This window comes from Macrobrachium nipponense, chromosome 27 (genome assembly GCF_015104395.2).
Source record: "Macrobrachium nipponense isolate FS-2020 chromosome 27, ASM1510439v2, whole genome shotgun sequence".
Classification (NCBI taxonomy): domain Eukaryota; kingdom Metazoa; phylum Arthropoda; class Malacostraca; order Decapoda; family Palaemonidae; genus Macrobrachium; species Macrobrachium nipponense.
In genome coordinates this window covers 325,811-351,483 of record NC_087216.1, presented here as the reverse complement: position 1 = coordinate 351,483, position 25,673 = coordinate 325,811, and the positions used below count along the sequence as shown (strand labels likewise).

Sequence of the window (25,673 nt, the reverse complement as noted above, 5' to 3'; positions counted from 1 at the left end):
TCTTCTGTTAGTTCAAGTCCCTGTCAGGTTGTATCCAGTCATTTGAAGCACTGTGCGATATCACTACGGGCTTCCTTCAGATTCTCTTCTGTAATGTCAGTAAAAAAATCTCGGCACTAAGTCATGCACTTGCTGTCTATACATAAACGCTTACAACGTCAAAACTATTAACCGTCACGTATTGCGAAAGTAAAAATATCACGATGACATTGAGTTGAATTGAATTTTATGTGACCTCTTTTCTTGCGTTTAACTTTTGTTGCCCTTGTTGTACAAAATATACGGCAGAAGAAGAAGAGTGAAGGAAATAAACAAAAACAATCGTGGGTGGGGTCCCCGGGATATGGGAAGAGACGACCGTAGGGATGGGACACCACCACCCCAGCTGAACGACCTTCGAGTTATTTAAGAAATAACCTTAGTCATTCTCTGTACTGTATCCGACCGTCCAGCATTACTACGTCAGTACATACGAGAAACTTGCATAAAAAACGTATTGGTTTACTGTATCAGGGCCAATTTTCAAGACGTCATACCTAAACACCAGACCAGTAGTCCAAACCACACAAAATGATGTTGACAACAAGTACGTAACTTACTTTATAGGTACTTAAGTTTTACTGTTGTAGGTACATAGTTTTGTAGTCTGAAATAACATAGCTAGATTGTAAGCAGGCGTATACCTAGCCAGTGGTCATTTCTTTCTTTCTTTTTTAGCCTGTCAGCCCAAAGTATGGTTAGCCCAGGTTCGCGTTACTTTACTCTAAATCCTTATCGCGTTTTGGACTTAAAATATCATTTTATTACTCATGTTTTAATATATGCTCTGAACATTTCTGATAATACCTACCTACCTACTTAGTTTCATTTCCCAGTAAATGAGTTGCCTACTTGTAAGAGTTTGTGGACCATAGGGTAAATGACCGAGCATCAACATAGTGGCCACCGATCCCGGAATGAGGAACATTCCCGAAAAAGTACATTATTCTCTGCCAGGAGCATCATTCAGGAGTTGTGGCCCATCCCGGCAGCACACTGAGACCTCTATGTTCCTCTCCAAATAAGGGTTTTTTCTCCTAAATTATGAAATAATGGCATACCTAGGGTAAAAAACCGCATGGTACAGGGGTGGACCATGTACGATCAATGTGAATACCTAACCCCCAAAAAAGTACATTATAACGCGTCCTGACATCGGAGATGGGCATCAGTCGCGACTTGTTGTTGGTGAGAAACGGAGCTAAAGACCTCTACTCCAGTGTCAGGGCGCGTTATAATGTACTTTTCTTGGGGTTGTACACATTGATCGTACATGGTCCACCCCTGTACCATGCGGTTTTTTACCCTAATTCAAGCGCTTTTTTGGGAAGTGGCCGCGTTCCGAGAGAGGTGGCCGCTATGTACCCGTTTGGTCATTTACCCTACCTACCCTTACTACTATATATTTTACACTTCAGAAGACCAAAAATGTGAAAAGCAGGGTTTTTGGGTGGGATAAAACATAAAAGAAATGAAATAGAAGAACATCAATCCTGTTGATAATCCTTATTCTGGTAATTATACAGAAGACTCCACATGGAGATAAGTTCCTCATTGGACGAGTCTGTTGTGTACTCACATACCAGTCTGGTAGCTTGAGTTCCCACCCGCCTGCCGCTAACGGGGAATCTGAGGAATTTATTTCTGGGGATTAGAAATTCATTTCATGATATAATGTGGTTCGGATCCCACAATGAGTTGTAGGTCCCATTGCTGAGTAACCAATTGGTTCCTAGCCGTGTAAAGAAAAATCTAATCCTTCTGCCAGCCCTATGGGAGCTGTTAATGAGCTCAGTGGTATGGTTAAAGTAAGGCGCACTTAACTTTTTTTCCACATGGAGATATACTTATTATGGTGTTTCTACAGAAGAGTTCCACATGTAGATAACTATAATTTATGAGTAAAATATTGAAAAGGTGTATAAAGGGTAAATGACCAAGCGGTGAATTAGCAGCCACATCTCTTGGAATGTAGCCACTTCCAGAAAAAGCACTTGAATTATATTAGTATTTCGTCGTTTAGGAGAAAATATTTACTTTGATGAGCGTAGAGGTCTCGGTGTGCTGCCTGGATGGGCGACAACTCTTGACTGATGCTCATAGCAGCAACTTCAAGTACTTTTTCTGTTTATTATTTTTGAGTTCATTCATAGGGGGCTGCTCCTAAACCATGCCTCGCAGAGCTTTTCTGTAGAATTATCCTCATCCAGAAGTTTATTGAATGATTTCAAACTAATAGCCTAATACATATACTCTAGGATAAGGACTTCATACCCTGGATGAGGTTAGGTTAGTTGTGGTAGGTTATGCCAATGAAACAAATGTCAGAAATGTTCAAAGCATACATTAAAGCATGGGAAAGTTATATTTTTAAGTCCAAAATATACACTTAGATTATGGTTCTTTAAATCATATCATGCGAGATGTAGGCTAGCCTAAGCCTGCAATAGGCTAAATTTATGTCTTGCCTGGTCAGGTAGTTTGTAGAGCAATTAGTGAAGGCCACAGCTGATATATATAAAAAAAAAAGTTGTTTGGATTGTTTTAAAATGTTAGGGATTTTTGTTTACTTTATTAACACTTTGGGGATCAGTTAGATGTCTTTTTATATTCTATCTTCATAATGAATGTATGCCACGGGTAGCTAACTTGTATTAATCCTTATTGCTCACACATACTTTCCTTGGCCCAAAACATGCTTTGGTTTTCAGATTTACAGACACCACCCTACTTACAAACGAGTTTCGTTCCAGACGTCTGTTTGTATGTTGAATTGTTTATGATTGGTCACTGTATTCTTCAAACCTATTCAAGTACAGTATGATGAAGTCAATGCAGTACTGTACGTTTCTTTATCCTAAAACACAATTCACAGTATACACACAGTTCTGTATTTTATAGATTAGGCTTGCAGAACAATATTTGAACTCGTGTGGTGAAAGGGAGTGCTCTGAACACAGTTTTAATTTCTGATCTTGTTAGTTTGTATCTGAATGTTTGTAAGGGTGGTGTCTGTATATGGACCTGACCAATGTTACAAATCATATACTATCTCGCCATTTACTTCAATTTATTCAGTTAATCAGTCTTTTCATGTGGGTCATTTGTAAAAGAAAATTTGCAATAAGTTACAGAACTAGATTTGCTTCATATATGGCCCATTGGAAGCACTTGTGTTTATTTTCTTATTTGGGATGAACATTAGCTTGACAACATAAACTAAATACTTCACCCTTTTCCCATTCTTCAAGAGTTTGGGATTGAGTTACATTAGGTTGGGTACAATTCCTAACTTAACCTAGCTTTATATATCCAAGTATAACCAGACTGGTTATACTTGGATATATACTTGTCTCTGCAGGAATTAAGGTCCTCTTTAGTGTTGCTTTATGTTGCTTAGGACTGTCACCATGGAGGGGTGAGGTCAGTGTCCTGCCATCACAAGACATCTCTGTTGGGTAGCATACTGATCTTATGTCATCACGGGGGATCTCCTCGTAGGACATCTCCCCTGATGGCAGTGCAAGGACATCTCTGTCTACAGTGCAAATTCCTTTGACAGCAGGCTACTTAGCATGTATCTTCATAGAGCATCTTATCATAGGACATCCCATTGGGTAATCCTATCACCTCTTCTGTCTACTGGGGGAGGACCCATGTTAGACTTCTTTACTACACAGTTCAACAGGAAGCTAGAGGTCTACTGCTGAGTGGTCCCAGACCTGTTCGCTGGGGCGGAGGACTCCCTTCCGCATACTTGTGACAACCTGAGTTTTGTACATGCAACTTCCCCGGCAGATATATACTTAGCTATAGTCTCTGACGTCATGACAGAATTCAAAACTCGCGGCACACGCGACAGGTAGGTCAGGTGACCAGCCCACTCCCGCCGCTGGGTGGCGGGACTAGGAACCATTCCCGTTTTCTAATCAGATTTTTTCTGTCGCCGGTAGCAACAACAACGCTTATCGTGGACCGTTTTTTGGATTTTGGATTGGATACTCTTTAAAATGTCTGACGTGGTACCTGTATTTAGAGTGTGTACGAAAGAGGAATGTAAGGTGAGGCTACCGAAAGCTTCGGTGGATCCTCACACGGTCTGTAAAAAATGTAGGGGGAATGATTGTTCTGCAACTAATACCTGTCTTGAATGTGAGAGTTTGACGGAGGTTGAATGGAAGAACTTGGCTGCTTATGTAAGAAAACTTGAGAAAGACAGAGTTAGGAGGGCTTCCATCAGAAGCTCGAGTAGATCCTGCTCTATTGAGCAGGAAGTAGCTCCTAACTCTTCTGTTAATTCTCCTGCTCATAGTTTGGTTTCAGCCCCTTCCCCCAACAGCGAACCTGTGGATGCGTCTACGGAATGGCTGCAATGAGAGCCTCTATAATCAACTTAAAATCGCAACTGCAAGCGATGAAGGTACAGGTAAGCGCAGTGACGTGTGCATGATTTTGTGCAGTGTCCCCAGTGAAGTGGAGGGGGCGTCTGACTGACTCCGCATTGCTCCTAGGCCTAGACCTCTTTCAGACTCCCATGACCAAGGGAGGAGGAATGTCGAAGCCCCTGCCAAGGGGGATGTAGAAGTATTCCAACGGTCAGCGTCCCTTTCGGTCAGATCCTGTAGCCGCTTCCCAGGCTGCCAAGGACAGCTATTGCAAAAAAAAAGCGTCCTCAGGAAGTGCTTTTTGACTCGGACTCTTCGTCTCCAAGAAGAGGCTGGAGTTCTGCCTCTAAGTCGCGCCCTCTTAAGAGAGCCTGGAAGACGCACAGCAAGCGAAACTTTGCATTTCATTCCAGTCCTGAACCTTTCCGGAGTATTCTCCTGCTCGTAAGAAGAGAGCTCCGAGATCTCCGACTCTTCTCCGAAGGTTTTGCTTATAAGACGAAGGAAGTTTTGGTAGGACTTCCAGCAGCAGTTGTCCCGCCTTGGTAGGAGTTCTTTCAGAAGGCTCTTCTCGGAAGAAGGCGTTTCTCTTCCCATCAGAGTTCAGTTAGGAGACCCTCAGATAGTAGCTCTGGCGCCAGCAGACGCTCCTCGCCTGAAGGTTTTCGTCCGCCCAGCGAAACCTTCTTCAGTTGCTTACGACCTGAATCGTAATGTCCTCTCCTTCTAAGCGCACTGATCGAAAAACTCCCTTCGAGGAAGAGTTCTCCCAGGAGTTTTTCTCGAGGCGCTTGCGCCTCTCCTGACAAGTACCAGGAGCCTGAGAGCCTCCTTCTGTCTGATCATTCGCGGATCTCTTGTGAGAGAATTCGTTCGTCTAAGCACTCCGGGAGAGAAGAGAGCCCCTCTCTCTTTTCAGAGTCCTCAAGAAGGTAGGAGCATTCGTTCATCCTCCAGACGATCTTCGAAGGAACAACCCTCTCCTTCTGGCAAGTGCCCAGAAATCAGGAGCCTTTAGGATCTTATAGATATCCTTCTAAGGACTCAAGAGTCTCGCCGAGTAGGCACCAAGATTTTGACAAGTGCTCTTCGCCTCCCAGGAGGTCTAGGAGAGAATCAAGCGCCTCTCCTACTGGACCAGGATCAAAGGAGCTATTCGCCTTCTAGGAGCATTCACCAGGACGCAAGCGCCTCTTCTACTTGGCGACAGGAGCAAGGAGTTCTCCTTTCTCCTCGCAGGCGCTCTTCGCCTCCCAGGCGCCCTCACCAGGACGCAAGCGCCTCTCCTTCTTGGCCCAGGCGGCCCTACCAGCCCGAGCGCCTCTCCTTCTTGGCCCAGGCGCCCTCACCAGGACGCAAGCGCCTCTCCTTCTTGGGCCCTTGGCGCCCTCCACCCGGAACGCAAGCGCCTCTCCTTCTGGCGCCAGGAACAAGGCGTTCTCCTTTCTCCTCGTCAGGCGCTCTTCGCCTCACAAGGCGCCTTATCCAGGACGCAAGCGCCTCTCCTGGCAGGCGCAAGGAGCAGATCAGAAGCCCGAGTATAGGGGGGTCTCCAATAGGCCTCACACAAGCGAGCTCTCCTGTCAAGCTCCTAGAAACTAGGAAACTCCAGACGCATGCAGGAAGGAGGATAGGAGCAAGTATTCGGATAATATCCAACAAGTGGATCTTGACTCTCCTTCAGATAGGAATCGTGAGAGAAAGAGGCATCTTTCTCCGGATCGAACTCCAGGAAAGGGGAAGAATGTCTTCCTCCTCATTAGGTATCTTCGCCTGGGTGGGAAGCCCTCTTCTCCTGCAGCTCCGTTGGAAGAAGTTTCGGAACAGGAAGAAATCCCCAAAGATGCAGGACCGTTTCTGACTATACCGAGACTAGCTTCTCTCCTTTGTTGCAAGTGTTTGGAGACTCTCTACGCCCGTCGGATCCCCCTTCTCCAGGGTCTTTGTTATCCAGTAACGAAACTGTCGAAGTCCCCCTCCTTCGTCAGGATGACCCCTACTCTTTCTATGAGAAAGTCTCTTAAGAGTCTTGAGAGCTGGCTCAGATCGAGAAAGGAAGCGGGGAAGACGGTATTCGCTTGTCCTCCTTCCAAGCTGACGGGAAAACTGGGTATGTGGTATGCCACCAACCAGCCGATGGGCCTGGGACTCCCTTCGTCCTCAGACACGGACTTTTCCGCCCTGGTGGATTCGTCAAGACACGCTCTCACAATCTGCAAAAGCCTCTTGGGGGATGTGTGAGGTAGATCATCTCATCAAGGGGCCTGTTCAAGACTCTTTGAAGACCTTTAATTTTAATTTTTGGACTGGGCCTTTAGGACAATTAGCCAAGAAGTCTCAAGACCCAGACTTCGTTAGCATGGAGGAGTTGGGGTAGCGTGTTAACTTGCCTGGACAAGGCGGTTATGGATGGCTCCAATGAGGTTGCATCCCTTTTTGGATCCTGTATTTTGAAGAAGAGGGCAGTGTTTAGCTCCTTCTTAACGAAATCTGTTTCGCCTCTTCAGAGATCCTCCCTTTTGTACGCGCCCCTCTCTAGTCACCTCTTTCCTCAGGAAATCGTGAAGGATATTTCGAGGACCTTATCAGAAAGGCCACACAGGACCTGTTGGCCCAGTCGGCTAAAAGGCTTAAACCTACTGTTTCAGGTAACGAGAAGGAGAAAGTTTCCCTTCCAGCAGCCCTTTCCGGGGAAGGTCCGCCCCTAGATCCTCTCTTAGAAGTAGACGATCGAAGAAGAGAAGGTCTTCTGAAGGCCTGTTCGTCAAGAACAATGCGACTGCTGTCCCTCCAGGACAAAAGTGGTTGCCAGGCTTCTAAACTTTTACAAAACTTGGGCACAGAAATTGCCGATGCCTGGTCCCTATCCATCCTAAAGAAACGGATACTTAATCCCCTTCAGGGAAAAAACCTCCTCCCTTGACTACAACTCCAAGGGAGTTGACAGCAAATTACAAGGACTCTGTCAAGAAACAAGCCCTTCTACATCTCGTGGAGCAGATGCTTTGCAAGGAAGCCATAGAGGAAGTAAAGATCTCTCTTCTCAGGGGTTTTACAATCGCCTGTTCTTGGTTCCGAAAAGTTCAGGAGGTTGGAGGCCAGTTCTGGACGTGAGCGCCCTGAACGTGTTCGTAGCAAAGAGGAAGTTCACGATGGAGACGACATCCTCGTTTTTTTTAGCAGCCCTTCATCCAGGGGACTGGATGGTATCCCTGGACCTGCAGGATGCGTATTTCCACGTGCCAATACACCCGTCTTCCAGGAAATACCTCAGGTTTATGCTCAAGGAAAGTTTTTCAATTTCGGGCCCTATGCTTCGGACTCTCAACAGCCCCTCAAGTGTTTCACAGGATGATGAAAAATGTGGCGCACTGGCTTCATCTCGAAGGGATTCGAATTTCCTTGTATCTAGACGATTGGCTGATACGAGCACAGTCGCGAGTCAGATGTCTGGAGGACTTAATCTGACATTGAGTTGACACAGTCCTTGGGACTGTTAGTAAAGCTCGAGAAATCCCAGATGATTCCCAGCAAAACATTGTTTATCTGGGGATTGGGATGGATTCTCGGTTTTTCATGTAATTTCCATCACAGGAAAGACAGAACCGCTGCTTGGAAAAAGTAGCAACCTTCCTGAGAGAAAGAACAAGTTCCGTGAGGGAATGGATGAGTCTTCTGGGGACCTTTCCTTGTTGGAACAGTTCATTTCTCTAGGAAGGCTTCACCTAAGGCCTTTACAGTTCTACCTAGAGAACATTGGGATCAGAGGTCCCAAATCTGTCCGATTCCTTCCAGATTTCGAAGAAGATAAAGGAGGACCTTCTTTGGCGGATGAATCCGTGCCGACCTCAACGAAGGAGTATCCCCTTCACGTTTCCGAACCCTCGGCTAGTGTTATATTCCGACGCCTCAGATTCGGGTGGGGGTGGGGAGCCACTCTAGGACGAGAGAAGTGTCATGCACCTGGCGGGGGGGAGAACAGGTAGTCCTGGCACATCAATTTAAAGGAATTGACAGCGATTCACCTGTCTCTCATACACTTCGAGGCTCAGATCGGTCAGTTCAGGTCCTGCAGATCAAACGGACAATACAACAGCCTTAGCTTACATCAGGAAGCAAGGAGGGACGCACTCGTTCTCCCTTTACGAAAAGGCAAGGCAAAAGAATTACTGCTTTGGGCAAAAGAGAGAAAGATCACTCTCCTGACAAGATTCATTCAAGGGGAGAAAAATGTAAGAGCCGACCTTCTGAGCAGGAAGGACCAAGTACTGCCTACAGAATGGACCTTGCATCAAGAGGTATGCAACAGACTATGGAACCTCTAGGGGAGACCAAATATAAGATCTATTTGCCACCCATTGGAACAACAGGCTGGAAAATTACTGCTCCCCGGATCGCCGACCCAAGAATGGGCGGTTGCTGTGACGGCCTTCTCCTCGATTGGTCCGGAATAGACGATATGCTTTTTCCACCGTTCAAGATCGTATCAGAAGTGGTAAGAAAATTTGCAGCAGCAGAGGGAGCCAAACTGCCACTCATAGCCCCGTTCTGGCCAGCGCAAAACTGGTACACAGAGGTACTGGGATGGATAGTAGACTTTCCGAGATCTCTCCCAAACAGGAGCGATCTTCTCAAACAACCCACTTCGACAGGTATCAACAAAACCTGCCCGCTCTCGTTCTGACTGCCTTCAGACTATCGAATGGCACTTGGAGGTCAGAAACGAGAGGTTTTTTCTCGAGAAGTTGCGAAAGCTATCGCAAGAGCAAGGAGGGCCATCTATATTCGAGTCTACCAGTCGAAGTGGGATTGTGTTTTCGCAGATGGTGTAGAAACTCAGAAATATCCTCTTCCAGTACCTCTGTGACAGATATAGCTGATTTCCTCCTTTACTTGAAGGAGAAAGGTAATCTAGCAGTCGCTACGATTAAGGCTATAAAAGTATGCTTTCGTCAGTCTTCAGGCATAGAGGCCTTAACATTTCAGAAGACAAAGATCTACATGATCTGATTAGATCTTTCGAGACGTCAAAGACTAAAATCATTAGAGCACCCAAGTTGGAACCTGGATGGTGGTCCTAAAGTACTTGATGACCCCCCAAATTTGAACCTCCACGTAAGGCTACGTTTAGAGATTTAACAAGGAAGTCGTTATTCCTGGTCGTGCTAGCTCAGCAAAAAGGGTAAGCGGAGCTACAAGCCTTAGAGCATAATGTTGGCTTCGGACGACTCGGCGTTTTGTTCCTTCAAACCACTGTTTCTGGCGAAGAATGAAAACCCATCGAAACCTTGGCCTAGAACCTTCGAGGTAAAGGACTTTCGTCCCTAGTGGGAACAGAACAAGAAAGGGCTCTTTGCCCAGTTAGAAGCCTTAAGTTCTACTTAGAAAGGAAGAACAAACTGAAGGGGAATAAGGATAGTTTATGGTGCTCATTAGAGGATCCCAAAAGACAGATCTCAAAAAATGCTCAGGCGTTTCTTCATCAAAGATGTATCAAAAAGGAAGCCCATTTTAGCGTGTAAAGAAGAACAACTGGACCGATCCTTTAGAGTTAAAGCTCACGAGGTAAGAGCAGTCGCTACCTCTTTAGCATTCCACAAGAACTTGTTTATACCAGACTCTCGAGGAATTCAACTTTTTGGAGATGCAATTCAGTCTTTGCATCTCATTACTTGAGAGACATTCAAGTGACGTATGATAAATGCTTTACTCTAGGAGCTTACGTATCTGCGGATTCGTTGCTGGGACAGGGAGCTGAACCCAATCCTTTTGTTTAGTTTTATTATGTTAGGGTTTTTAATGGGTTTTTGGTGCATTTATTTGGTCGATTGAAAGAGGTGGCAGGAGTTTGACCCCTTTCAAATCGTAGTTCTAACATGTTGAGTGTGGTCCAGTGGTCGGGATTGGTTGTTATGCTCCTTGTAGTTGTCTTAGTTACTTAAAGCTCTATCATGTAGAGGGTTAGCGCCCCCGTTGGTATGATACAGGTCAAGGTTCTGCCATGTAAGTGGGTCAGCCCCCATTGGTACGATCCAAGAAAAGGCTCTGCCATGTAAGCGGTTAAGCCCCCCATTGGCATGATCCGAAACGGTTATCAGTCGTAGGTCTCATCCTCTCTGAACTCTGGTGCAAGCAGACTCATAGACAGTATCAATGAAGTTTTCTTCCATATCAGGTAGGAACCAGGTTGGTTTTTTAATATACCTCAACGTATGTTGTTTCCCCGTTTTTATATTCATAAATATTTATTATGTACTGTCTCTTGCCCTCCACCAAGGGTGTCAATCAGCTAAGTATATATCTGCCGGGGAAGTTGCATGTACAAAAATGATATTGTTAGTATACAATAAAGTTTTGTACATACTTACCCGGCAGATATATACGATTAATGGCCCACCCAGCCTCCCCTCAGGAGACAGGTGGAAGAGAAAAATCTGATTAGAAAACGGGAATGGTTCCTAGTCCGCACCCAGCGGCGGGAGTGGGCTGGTCACCTGACCTACCTGTCCCGCATGTGGCGCGAGTTTTGAATTCTGTCGGGACGTCAGAGACTATAGCTAAGTATATATCTGCCGGTGGGTAAGTATGTAACACAAACTTTATTGGTATACTAACAATATCATTTTACGCCCTTCCTCCATTCTGCCTGATCCTTCATGTTCTGAACAGAGTAGGTTAAGAGTTCCAAGAATCTCAGGATGACCCTAGTATTTCCTTTGTGGCCCCAAGCAGAGTGGTTCCCAAGTCTTTTTTTCACTTATATAACTTACCCGGTGGTTACATATAGCTGTCGTCTCCTGACGTCACGGCAGAATTTGAAATTCGCGGTAGCGCTAATGGTTTTGACAGGTGATCCCTCTACTCCCAAAGCCCTCTACCTCGGGTACCGGGAACCATTCCAACCATAAATCAGAAGTTCCTGCCGTCGGAACCCGGTAACACGGTTCCTCTTGCAGGTTGGAATTTTGGATTTGATCATCTTGGTTTTCTCCTTTTGGTGATGTACCTTGATTTACTGATCTTTTTGCTAGCGCTATAGTTATTTTTGGTTTTGATATTGTTGTCCTTTTTATGGAATTATTTTGATTCTTCACGATGTCTGACACCGGCTCTGTTCAGTTATAGGGTGTGTAGTAGTGGGTGTAAGACTAGACTTCTTAAAGCTTCACTTTGATCCTCATTCTACTTGTGTTAGTTGTAGGGACGTGAATGTTCTTTTGAGAATACGTGTGAAGAATGTAAGTCTCTAACATCTCAGAGTGGAAGGCACTGGGAAGTATATGAGAAAGTTAGAAAAAGATAGAATCAGAAAGGCTTCACAGAGATCTTCTTCTAAGTTAGTGAGTAGCCAGGATATTCCTCTGAATTCTATTAATCCTGTTCCTATTACCCCGTAGTGGTTGCTCCTGCCCTCGAATCTGTATCTCCCGATCCCGATCCCGTGTCAGTATTACGAGCTGATATGGACTCGAAATTTGTCTCTTTCCTCACCACTATGCAGAAAATGGGTGAGACAGTGCAAGAAGTGGTAGTTAATGTGATAAATTACCTTAGTGCAAGTGTAGTGGAGGAGGTGGTTGTTCAGCCCGTTCGTTTTCTCCTAGGTCTAGGCCCCCTGTCAAACTCCCCAGATCCTGGGAGGAGGCATGCCGAAAACCGAAGGGAGGCGAGCGGGACCTGCTCCCGAGCAGCCGCCCCCTCCCCAAGCAATCCTGTAGCCGTATCCCAGGATGCTGTCGCTCACCATTGGAAAGGTGTTGCGAGGAAGTGTTTTTTTCGTCAAGTGACTCTAGTTCAGATGTTTCCTCTTATAGAGGTTGGCGTAATAAGACTTCTAGACCGCTGAAAAGGTCGCGCGATGTTTTCGCCTGCTGCGGTTCCCAAGAAGGTGGCGGCTGCCGAACCTTCTTGTAGTTTTTGGGAGGAGCCTGAAGCTTTTTCTCCGGCGGTTTCGATTTATCGCCCTTCTCTCAAGCGATAACTCCTGCGGCTCCAGACGTGTTTGTGGATCATCCTTCTACACCTCCCGCGCCTTCTACGTCGGTGGATCCTCAACCTTCAGTGTTTGAACAGATGAATGCCAAGTTAGGCAGTATTTTTGGAGCTTTTTGGCAAGTCTCTTTCGTCCCCGAATGGGGCTCCCGACCGCCTACACTTCCGCAGACTACTGTGCAGGTCCTCTTCGCAGGCTCCTTTGCAGTCGCCTCTTCAGGCTCAGACTCTCCATGTGACTCCTCTTCAGACCCACTTCAGGCGCCTGGTCGGACTCCTTTTCCTTTCCTGACTCCGTCTATGGCGCCACGTCAGGCTCTCGCTCGAGCGCCACCTCAGCCGCCAGCGCGGCCGCCAGCTCAGCCGCCAACGCAGCCGCCAGCTCAGCCGCCAACGCAGCCGCCAGCTCAGCCACCCGGATACGCTCTCAGTACAGGCTCAGAGAACGTCTTCTCCTGCTTTCTCACACCCTCCTCGGACGCGTCAGGGGTGACTTCGCCGAACAGGATTCCTCTTCCGAGTGGAATGCTCGCCAGTTTCGTCGAAGGAAGCTTCGGATTTGGGAGGAAGAAAAAGAGAAGGACTTACAGAAAAAGACAAGCATTTGTCGGGGTATAAAACTCCTTTTACGATCCTTCGTGACAAAACTTTGGAGATTCTTTTGCACCTTCCGTTCCAGTTTCTCCTAGTTCGCAGTGAAAAAAGGACAGTAAGCCTGAACTCCTCGTCCTCGTTCGGGCAAAATCGGTTGCGTCTCGTCCTCTCGATTTCGGCTAAGAAGCTAGTCAAGAAAGTTAACGCTTGGCTTTTGGAGAAGAGGGAACAGGGGAAAAAGGTGTTTTTTTTTGTCTTCCCCCTTCGAGACTTTCGTCAAGGAGCCCGTGTCTGGTATGACACTGGAGAAGTTTTTTCCCTGGGTGTGACTGCCTCCGCTCAGGGAGACTTTTCTAGTTCTCGTGGACTCTTCCCGCAGAGCAGCCCTTAATACTGCTAAGATTTTCTTTTCAACAAATGAACTGGAGCATCTTTGCAAGAGTGTTTTCCGTGTTTTTCGAAGTTGTTAGCTTCCTGGATTGGGCCATTGCTTCGCTGGCCAGGAAGTCAAGTCATTTGGACTTTCGGAGGAGCAGTTGAAGGATTTTGCCTCGGTACTGGATTGTATCGATAAAGGCATCTGTGATGGAGCTTCGGAGCTCGCTGCCATTTTCGCATCTGGAGTGTTGAAGAAGAGACAGCTTTGGTGCTCCTTCTTGTCGAAAGGGGTTTCATCGAACCAGAAGTCTGCCTTGCTCTTCTCTCCTTTGGACAAGAAACACCTTTTTCCGCAAGAGATTGTGAGCGAGATCGCTCAATCTTTAACACAGAAAGCGACCCAGGATCTTTTATCACAGTCAGTGAAGAAGCCCAGGAAGATAGCTCCGGTTCTTTCTGCTTCTCGGAGTGCTCCCTCCACGGAAGCTCCTAAACCATTTCGAGGGGAGAGCTCCCGTTTCGATCTTCCTCCAGGTTTTCGTGGGAGAGGTAGAGCCTATTCTAAAACACTCCCTCTTCCATCAAGAAGTAGGCCCGTAGTCCTCCACACAGCAGTAGGAGCCAGATTACACCTTTTCTGGCAGACCTGGTTTCATCTCGGAGCGGATCCTTGGACAGTCCAGGTCCTGAAGGAAGGATACACCATTCCGTTCATCAGCACCCCCCTCTCACAGAATTTCCTGTGAATTTGTCAGCCTACTCGGAGAACTCCGAAAATTTGCTGCCCTCCATCAAGAAGTTCTCGCCTTACTGGCAAAGAGGGCCATAGAGTTAGTGGACTCTCCGCAGGAACCAGGATGTTTTACAATCGCCTTTTCCTGGTAAAGAAGACCACGGGGGGTTGGAGACCGGTGTTGGACGTCAGGTGCCCTGAACGTCTTTTTGTCCTGAAGACGAAGTTTTCTATGGAAACGACCAATCGGTATTAGCAGCGCTTCATCCTGGAGATTGCATGGTTTCCATAGACCTTCGGGACGCTTATTTTCATATTCCGATTCATTCGGAATCGAGAAGATTCCTGAGATTCGTGTTCCAGGGCCGCTTTATCAGTTCAGGGCCCTCTGCTTCGGCCTGTCGACAGCTCCACAAGTGTTCACCAGAGTTCTGTCGTCAGTAGCAAAGTGGCTTCATCTAGACGGGATACGAATATCCATGTATCTAGACGATTGGCTTCTCAGGGCAAGGTCCAGACAGAAGTGTGTGGAGGACCTACAAAGACTTTAAGGATGACGGAAAGCCTAGGTTTGTTAGTAAACAAGGAAAAGTCATGTCTCACTCCTTCTCAGGAGATAGTTTATTTAGGAGTGAGACTGAATTCAGTTCTTTTTCAGGCTTTTCCGTCTCACCAAAGGATCGACTCTTGCCTGAACAAAATAGACGAATTTCTCGTCAGACAAACTTGCTCGGCGAATCAGTGGATGAGCCTTTTAGGAACCTTGGCTTCAATAGAGCAATTTGTAAGTCTGGGCAGGCTCAACATGAGACCACTTCAATTTTACTTGAAGCAGAAGTGGCAAAGGAAGAAGTTCCCAGACTCCTTCGTGTTCCCCATCTCGGAAGGAATCAAACAGGACCTACTTTGGTGGAAATCAGAAGGAAGGCTAGAGGAAGGCTTGTCTCTAAGCCAGTTGAGCCCCAACCTTACTACGCTTTTGTCAGACAGCATCGGACAAAGGGTGGGAGCTACTCTGGGGAGAAAGGAAGTGTCGGGACTTTGGCAGATTCATCAGAGAAGCTGGCACATAAATCTAAAAGAGTTGAAGCGATTCATTTGGCTCTAATCCCTTCACAGACAGAGGTAAGAGGGAAAGTGGTGCTGGTTCAAGCAGACAACACCACGGCTCTCTCTTACATAAAAAACAGGGGGGACACACTCGTTCTCTCGTGCGAGGCGGCGAGATACCTACTCATTTTGGGCGAAAGAGAACAAGGTTGTCTTGAGCACAAGATTTATTCAAGGCTCGAAAGAATGTAAAGGCGGCATTCTCAGCAGGAGAGGACAAGTCCTCTCCACAGAGTGGACGTTACATCCTCAAATATGCAAGGAAGCTTTGGGGGGGATTTGGGATGTCCTCAGTTGGATCTCTTCGCCACAAACAAGACCAGCTCGTCTACCACTGTATTGCTCCCCAGTTCCAGATGAGGAGGCGTTTACAGTGGATGCCATGCTTCTGGACTGGTCAAATCTGGATCTGTATGCCTTTCCACCTTTCAAAATGATAAGATTAGTTCTGGCAAAGTTCAGAGGTCATCAGAACGTCAGGATGACTCTGATAGCCCCCTTTTGGCCGGCCAGGGAATGGTTTCCGGATCTACTACTGCTGTTGACGGACTTTCCGAGAGAGTTACCGTTAAGGAATGGAATCTACTCAGACAGCCCCACTTTCTGAGGTTTCCATCACAACTTGTCCGCTCTTCGACTAGTCCGCATTAGACTGTCGAGCATCTCCTCAGAAAGAGAGGATTTTCAAAGAGAGCTTCAAGGGCTATTGTTAGACCCAGAAGAGAATCCTCTGATCGAGTGTACCAAGCTAAGTGGGTCCAATTCAGAGCTTGGTGCAAAGAAGAAGGAATTTCGTCTTCTAAGACCTCTATAGCTCAGTTAGCTAACTTCCTTCTTTTTCTTCGTAGAAGAAAGAAGCTTTCTACCCAGAACGATTAGGGGTTATAGAGCTATGTTGTCTTCTGTGTTCAGACATCGAGGATTAGACATTTCTAATAATCAAGACCTCTCAGACCTGATTCGTTCCTTTGAGACGACCAAGACAAAGGAGTCAAGAACAGTAGCTTGGAACCTGGATGTAGTTCTTAAATGGCTGATGTCAGATAGATTCGAACCGATCTCCTCTAGTTCTTTTAGAGATCTGACCAGGAAGACCCTTTTTCTTTGTGCTTTAGCATCAGCTAGAAGAATCAGTGAGCTGCATGCTATTGATAAGAGAGTTGGATTCGCTAAGGGCAATGCCATTTGCTCATCAATGCTGGGGTTTTTGGCTAAGAATGAAAATCCCTCACGTCCTTGGCCTCGTTCTTTCTCTATAAGAACAATTTCAGAGTTAGTGGGGCCTAATGAGCCTGAATGTCTTCTCTGTCCAGTGAGAGCACTTAGACATTATGTGCAAAGGACCAAAGGTATAAGAGGTAAGAGTGGATAACCTGTGGTGTTCAGTGAAAGATCCTTCTCGTCCTCTTTCTAAAAATGCGCTCTCCTTCTTTTTAAGGAATTTGATTTCTGAGGCACACGGACAATGTCAGGACTCAGATATCAAAGTGTTTAAAGTCAAAGCTCATGAAATTAGAGCAGTGTCTACGTCTATGGCCTTTAGTAGTAATCTGTCTTTGAAAGACATCATTAAATCTACATATTGGAGAAGCAATTCTGTCTTCGCATCTCATTATCTGACAGATTTGCAAACCACATATGAAAATTGCAGTACATTGGGGCCATTCATGGTGACTGACACGGTATTGGGTGAGGGAGAGAAGGATGTATCCCATCCTCACTAACTTTTCTCCTTGATTATGTTTTTTTGTATTTTTAAGGTTGTCTGAAGATACAGGGAGTTTTTTGAGTATCTTTCAGTCTTTTAATGTCTGGTGTATTTCTTAAACGGTTGTGGTGATCCCTCGTTTTTCATTGTATTTTTGTGGTGATTTGTACTGCGCCCTGAGCAGGGGCATTATAGTCTTGTCCGTTACGGTCACGTCCTCAACGGCAAGTACTTATTATTGTGTCCATGAACGCACGGATCCATAGAGTCCTGATCCCTGTCGGTACAATAAAGGCCAGCAGACTACAGAGGCAGTAACCACTGAGTCAGCGGTCTTTAAAGGTAAGGAACCTATATCTTCGGATAATTCCAACGTTATTTTAGCTGCCATTGTCCCACCACCTAAATGTGTCAATCAGCTATATGTAACCACCGGGTAAGTTATATAAGTGAAAATGACATTTTTATAATAATATAAAGTTTCACTTATACTTACCCGGTGGTTACATAACGAAGCCCGCCCTCCTCCCCTCATATGGACAGGTAGGCATGAAACTTCTGATTAATGGTTGGAATGGTTCCCGGTACCCGTAGAGGGCGGGAGTAGAGGGATCACCTGTCAAACCATTAGCGCTACCGCGAATTTTCAATTCTGCCGTGACGTCAGGAGACGACAGCTATATGTAACCACCGGGTAAGTATAAGTGAAACTTTATATTATTATAAAAATGTCATATCTCTTCTCTCAGCAGTGCTGAGGGAGATTCTACCTTAGCACAACATTCCTGCCACCCTCATGTGAAGAGGTCTCACCAATCATTAGGTTTGGAGACTGGTAAAGCTATCATCTAAATCCATTAGTTTATGACTGACCCAGATGTTAGCTACCTTCAGACTTATGCTCCACATTTTGTTCGAGCAACAATCAGGTGAGTTGGGGCTAAACCCCCCTCCCCCCCCCCCCCAACACACACACACACACATCTGACTATCACTACTTAACCACTGTGATACTGAGCATCAGCGACCGTTCTCAGTTTGTGCTGAGGAATATTATATACTGTAATAGGCTTTGGTTTGTAGACCTAGTAGAAGTCAAAGTTACTTTTAAAATTTTATATTTTGTGAATTTTTTTTTTTGTGGAGTGCAGCACTGTCAGTGCTCTCCTTTAAAGGAAAGAGTGAGGGGAACTCGGCTTACGTTAGGTCTTATCTGAATGCAAAACCTTGTTTGCTTATTTGGCAAATGAGACATTTTATAGTGAAGGTATAGTGAAGAAAGCTAATTTATAGCAACTGTTTGTATGTGTGAAACAAATCTTGAGGAACAGTTTTTTATTCTCATATTAAAAGGGTAGTAGAAGGTAACTCTTGATGTTTTTATTTCAGGTTATCTGTATGTGATCATCTGAAATGTAGCTGCAGTGGTGGTGGGTAACATTAGGTATATACTAATCAGCAACATGTTCTCTGGAAAAGAGCTGTTCCTTTGCATTAGGTGCAGTATAGCATGCTGAATTGGTCACTGCTGAGCTTTTAAAACACATTTCTTATGCTTGGTAAATGGCTTTCAATGTAAGTAGCTGCTGTTAATTTTATAGCACTGACAGTAGTTTATTTGTTTAAAGGTTTGGCTTTCATTTATGAGGATTGGGATTGGTGATGGTGGTGTTAACTTATTTTGTAAAAATAAAAAACACAGTCATTTATTGCATTTTTACACAAACTATAAACAAATCATCTCTTTGAATGAACTTTATTTTATAATGTACTTTCCAAATGGATATGTAAGAATCCAAATTTCCTTAACTTGAATTCATACTAGCATACAAACCATAGTTTTATACAGAGTTTGTCTTTACTTCTGATGCTGTGTATTAAGAAGACAAGGGTAGAAGAACAGCAATTCAAGGCCAGTTAAGTACTTCGACGTCGATATAAGTCCTGTCAGGTGCTCTATGGTGTTATGTATCACTTTTGCATGGTTCCAATTTGTCTTGCCTGCGTATTGCATTTTTTTTTTTTTTCCAGTAAATAATAATATGTAAAGTCCAGCAAGGATTGGAAAGTACATAATGTATTGCACTACTGAACTTTGGGATTCACTTGGATAACTAATAGCTCACAGTATAGATGATAGCTACTGCTCAGTAGATTGGCTATGACATTTTTTGGAGATGGTTGCTGTTGATGTCTGAATGTGAGCAGTATCTTCTGTTTAGATAACTGGCTGAAATCCCATATCAACGATGAGAATAGGTAGAATCAGCATGACAGAGATGTTTTCAAATAGCTGCTAGGAGAATCTTCTGTGATTGGTGTTTATGATTATTTCTTAATTATTCTTTTATTTGCAGTTTTTTCAGTTTCTTGGGAGAATTTGGTACTTTCTGGTTGCCATTAAATTCTGTCCCAATCCTTAAGGCATAACTTCAACTGCTTGTGAAATAGTCACTTTCTGTTAATTGATAAAAATTTTTGTGAGGTAAAAGAATTATCAACCATTGTCTAGGGTATTCAAATGTTATTTTTGCAATACACTCCCTGAATTAGCCCTGGTCACTGACCAGCACTAATTTAGGTGTTCAGGTAAGTATTACAATATTAGTTTTAATATGAAAACTTCATTTTGCTTCAAGAAGAAACATGATTATATTCTTGGCAGCCTTTGTGTGGATAGAAGAGTGAGTTGATTTAATGCCAGTTATAGAATGATACTCTGAAGATAAGCAAAAACTGTACCTGGTATGTGCATGAAAAGAAGCATGGTCTAGGGAAGCATAATGTGGGGACAGCCTTGATGATTCAAACAGTTAATTTTTAAACATCTAACTCACCTGGTAGTTATATATATAGCTTACGTCCCTGACGTCAGCTATATATATAACTACCAGGTGAGTATGTTCAAAAATTTATTTTATTATGAAAATAACATTTTTTGGGTGTGACCAAATAGGATTTTCTTTCTTGTGTATAGCTTTTTAGAGACTGAAAGATTGTGGTTATAGGTTTTATTGCCTCTTCATGTTAACTGAGGTGTATCTTAAAGTGTGTAAAATGTGTCAGAAATAAGATGAGAGGTAGTATATTTAGAATCATTGATATAAAGGGCATACTGAACAAATTAGTATCATAATATCTCATCCTTTTACTGAGCAGGTTCCATTTTGAGTTTCTACACATTTATAGTAATCCCATTTTACCTGTTAGCTACTTATGTTAAGGCTTAGAAAGGTGTACCCTTTGGGGCATTGAACTAAGACATAAACTTTTTAGACACTTCACTTTTCAATTATGTAATAATCTTTCATTCTTGACTTTTCTAGCTGTGTGGAGCTTGTAAAAATTAATTTGTCATCGATTTTGAAGTTAAAGATGACATTTTTTCTATTTTACTCACTGCAAATTGGTTATTATTAATGTTCTTGCCAACTTGTTTTTATTTTCTAAAGATTTTTTAGAGTTGATAAAAACTTTTAGTTTAGTATATTAGTACATGCAGTGTTCCTATTTCACCTTGTTTGTGTTCTAGTATATGTACTGTGTTTGCAGAAAGCTTATCTTAGTAATGGACAATGTAAATATGGTACAAAGTCCTGTTCAAGGGTCAGAGTACATTAGATACCCAGTTTGTGTGAAGAGAGTGTTGTAATCTTTACTTTATCTTGTAGATTAGGCTATGATAACAGGGCCTACTTGATGAATCATGGTTCACCATTCATGTTTATTGTGTTTGTCTCAGTGGTGTGTGAAGGTAAGCTGTCAAGAGACCCTGTGTGACTACAATATATTGCATATGAAAACATGTAGCTTTTGAAAACTGTGTAAAGTTTGTGGATTTTGGAGCTTTAATCTGCACATTTTCAGTGAACTATTGTAGTGAAGAAGCTGGTTGCAATTAAAATTTTTTCTGCCATCTGAAATTTGAGTGCCATATTCATATCTTTGCTGTGAATTGTATTTTGCATTTTTGTGTTGTGCTGTCAGTTTCATTATGAAACTTTTAGAAAGGACTTTAATTGTATTGTTCATACTTTCATATCGTAAAATACTGAAAATATTTAAAATTAACAGCATATGTGCATATGTACTACTTGTAGGTAAATGGAATAAAAAGGTAGATGTGTACCTGCATTCATGACTACTGATCATCCAAATAAGCCAAGGAATTCATAGCTTTTATGAAGCATTTTGTTGCTTGATGTTTCTCACATCAAAATGTTCAGAACATATTTGACAATTTCTTGAGAAAATTGTAAACTTAGATTGAATCCTGAATTTTAATGGTCTCTTTTGATATAGTATTTCATGCTTTCATTGATGTAAGATAACTTGAACTTAATGTATTATTATGGGCATTTTGACTATATACTGTACTAGATGAGGAAATACTTGTATTGCCATAGAATCACAAGGGATTTGATTTATTTGTCAAATTTACTTGCATAAGTGCCTTATGGTCATATGACAATATGTGATAGGACCAACTAAATCAGATATAGAGAGCTCTTAGTACATTTTATATATGTTGTTAAGGAAATGAAAGCAATCAGATAAATTTTACCATTGATAAAATAACCCCATGCTGCTCTTTATGCAAGTGGAGAGTGCAGTGTTATGGCTAGAAATAATTGAAGATAATATGAGAATATTTGTGCCATACTTAAATATCTGTATGTTTCACATGTTTCACAAACAAAGTATGTACTTAGTTGGCCTAATTTTTACCCCATAAAGTCACATATATACAGAAGGTAACTGTTAAAAAGAATGGTTGGCTCTGCACATTTTTTGCTAGGAATATAAAATTCTTAACAGGCAATTGCTTCAGTTCTTGTGTGTTTGGCAAGCCCATAGCAGATTTCCTCAGAGATCCCAGAGGTTACTGTTTGTTTTCATTTTGTTTTTTAGGATCCTTTAAGGGAAGGTTTCCTTGCTGGAGTAGTTTATTAGTTTTGTTGATTTTTTTTAACAATGTGGAGGATTTTTCCTTCCAGTGACGGTCTTTGCTGATATAAAGGATAATATTAACAAGGAAATTGTTGTAAATAATTTCATGATTTCCAAAGAAAAGAGCCACTTCTCTCCAGAGGGTACTAGATTAACCAGTGTTGTCATTTATTTGGTTGTTTTGGTACACAGTTTAATCACCATGGCCAAGTTCTAAATGGTTAATGAGCTGCTGGCAAGATGGTCACTGTCAGTAAAGATCTGTGAAATTTTTAATAAACTTTGTTTTACTTGTTTCAGTTTAATGTTTCAAAGGTCTAAGTATTTTCTTCTTCCTTACTCCTGATTCCACTGATTGTTATTTACTTTTTACTTTTTTTTAGCATTAGTATTAAGCCAGTACAATTATGGTTATGGAAATTGTGGAGAATCCCTATTAGTTACTCTCTTCAAGCTTCCTAAATATATTGTCCTTCCCTGCATGTATTTAAGCAACTCTATGGTTTGGGACAACCTAGAAGTAGTATACTCCTTTCTGCCATTTTCATTTATCAGACCAGTGTTGGTCAAGCTGTCAATCGAGTCATTGCTTCACTTGGGCCTTAGTAAGCCTAGTTCCTAGAAATTCTCACTTTTCTGCGAGGGGACACCATTCGATGGTACTTTCAGATTGGAGTGAAAGCTGTTCCACCTGCCTAACCAGCTCAAAGCAGATAGTCTTTTGCCATTTGTTTAGTTGAGTGCTTGCAGTCTGAAGTCAGAGGTCATGAAGTCAGGGCTGTGTCCACATCCTTCATCTCTAAAATGGAAAGGCTTACACAGAAATAGACTACAGTATTACCAGTCAGAAGGAGGGGGTTTCTTTTGACTTTTCCTCCTTTTTTATTGTCATAATCACATTATGTCATCCTTCACTACTTGCCTTTATGCTGTGTTGATGGAGTAAATGAAGTACTAACAAGGTACACCGCCAGTCCATTTCATGACCCTTTGTCAGTTTCATAGCTTCTGAATCACCAGAGACTTCACTCCAGAGGTTCATAGAATCCAGAGACTGCATTTTCAAGTGCTCCTGTAATATCTACTCAGACTATCATGTGTCTGGTTTATAAGATATTATTTTTTCTTGAAAGTTTAGATAGAACGATTCTCTCTCTCTCTCTCTCTCTCTCTCTCTCTCTCTCTCTCTCTCTCTCGTCTCTCTCTCTCTCTCTCTCTCGTCTCTCTCTCTCTCTCTCTCTCTCTCCTCTCTCTCTCTCTCTCTCTCTCAAAAATTCAAATTTGATGTAATTAAAAAGACTTGATAAAAATTCTGCTTCTCTGTTAATTACTTTTACTGGTCATTTTTATCAAACCTATTTCAACAATAGAAAAAAAAATAAAGGATCAAATCTGTATGATGTGGATGATCAGTATACTCTTCACAGCTCTGAATAATACATATGGCAATGATCATTCATACACAGTGTGCTATGACAATCAACAAATGCGTGAGGCAGAGCCTTCAGTCTTAGCTAATGGCTGAGCAGGAAATCTTTCTCTCACATTCCCCCTTGGAGGAATGATAGTTTTTTCTTCCAAGCATTCCCCCCCCCCCCACCCCTTCTATCAGATACCCGCAACCCCCCCCCCCCCCCCCAACATCTAAAATACTAAAAAAGGCAATATTTGATACTTTTTGCTGCGGGGGACTCGCATAATTTTAACGGCTTCGCAGATACGGAAAATCTATTTTTGAGAGCTGGCGACCACATAAAAGTGGAATCTCACAATTTGAACACGCACAATTCGGGACCGGACTGTGTATACGCATATATATATATATATATATATATATATATATATATATATATATATATATATATATATATATATATATATATATTATATATATATATATATATGTAGGTACATATATATATTTATGTAAAATGTTATTTTTAAGGAAATAGGTTCTACGTACATATTTTATACCCTTTTTTTTTTACTTCCATTGCCCTTTTATAAGTGGTCTATAATATGTATAATATTTGTTTACCTTCTAATCTTGAAATTGTTGGTCAAGTTCAACCCCCTGTACATATATATTAGCTATGGTAACATTGAGGCATTTGAATGCAGAGAAGATGATGCTTGTTAGGTCTCAATTAGATTGCCGGACCATAGTTAACATAATGTATAACGATTGCAATGTAATGAGGAGAGCAGTGCCTCGATTCTCTAGGGAGAGTGTAACAAGCAATTTATAATCTTAGTACCTTCCAGCCTGCAGGGTAGTAATGAATCTCATATTTAACAATGATTTATATGCTATGAATAAGAACTATGTATTTATGGAAATTTTACATTTTATAAGTCACCATATAAAATTATTGAAATTCTAGGCTATTTCTTTACTGATCCATTTTCTATACAAAATTATTTTTTATGTTTTGTAATTCTGAATTTTCTTTTTTTTTTATTTAGGCTTGTGCATTCTGCAAGCTGGTATTGGCAGAAGAAAGCTGAAAGTCTTTGCAAAATATTGCTTCAAAACACAAATCATGTCATCATCTTTCTTTCAAAGATATAAGAGCCACATACCTGTCCCTAAAGGCAAGTGTTTTTTTTTATTTTATTGTTTGCATTGTTAATTTTTTTGTGATTTAACTTAAGCTTGACAGAAAAAAAAAAATAAATTGACATAATTAGACTTAGGTGAAAATATATAAGACCTAGGGATCATGAGAGGATCATTTGTTCTTTACAAATATTTCTTTAAATAAGAAAAGGTAAATTACTAGGTAGAGTTTTATATAACAAGATTTAAAAATAGTACTTTATGGTGTTAGTACTTTTGTAAAGTACATGTACTGTACTAAGGTGTCTTGAGAAAACAAAGCTGGTTTGCTTTTAGGAGGATACAAACCTTTGCCTTCCATATTGATATACCTTTGGTGCATGCAGTTTTGGTTGCTGAAGTTATGAAACAAGTTTTTTATGCATGACACTTACCTGGCAGGTATATATATAGCTTATCCTCTTGTCGCACTGGCAGAATTTCAAAAACTTGGGCGGCAACCGCTAGTACACTGGTAGTTCAGGTGATCGCCACCCCGCCGTTCCCCGTGGCGCTGGTGCTCGGAACCATTCCCGTTTTCCTCAGATTTTCTCTGCCAGCCGAACCGGCAACATCGTTGTTGGTTCTCTGATAGAATTTCCTGCTCGTTGACTGACGTTTTGGATATTGGTATCGTATTCGGAAAGTTAGCTTGGCAATCGCAATTGATCTTGCATTAGTATGTCTGATTCAGGGAGTATGTTTAGAGTTTTTGTGAAAGAAGGGTGTAAAGTGAGACTGCCGAAATCATCGGTGGATCCCCATACTGTATGCAAGAAGTGTCGAGAGTTTGTATGTACGTGGGAGAATAGGTGTAATGAATGTGAGAGTCTAAATGAGAAAGAGTGGAAGACTCTTGTGAAGTATGTTGAAAGACTGGAAAAAGATCGGGTGAGAAGATCAGTGTCTAGAAGTGAGAGATCTGGTTCTTCGGGTAAACCTTTGAATGATTCTATTTCTGTGTCTTCTCCAGCTCATTCAAATGTAAATTTAGTAGCACCTTCCCCCCAGGTTTCTCCTGCGCCCGTTGCTGTATCTGAGGACACTACTGACCCGCAAATTGTGAAAGTGTTCGCTGCCCTGGCTTCCATGGGTGATCAGATCAAGCGATTAATGGATAAAGTGGAAGTGATTAATGTTGGTGACAGTGTAGTGGAGGGGGCGCCTGATCGTCCCTCTCGTGCT

General features: G+C 42.7%; 1 long non-coding RNA gene across 1 annotated transcript; it reads left to right on the top strand.

The window, feature by feature from the left end:
• The first annotated feature begins 293 nt into the window (after positions 1-293).
• Positions 294-24,485, top strand: LOC135200755 (uncharacterized). Its single transcript, XR_010311348.1, has 3 exons — positions 294-586; positions 18,329-18,383; positions 24,356-24,485. It is a non-coding gene; the product is annotated as an uncharacterized LOC135200755 (long non-coding RNA).
• Positions 24,486-25,673: the final 1,188 nt, after the last annotated feature.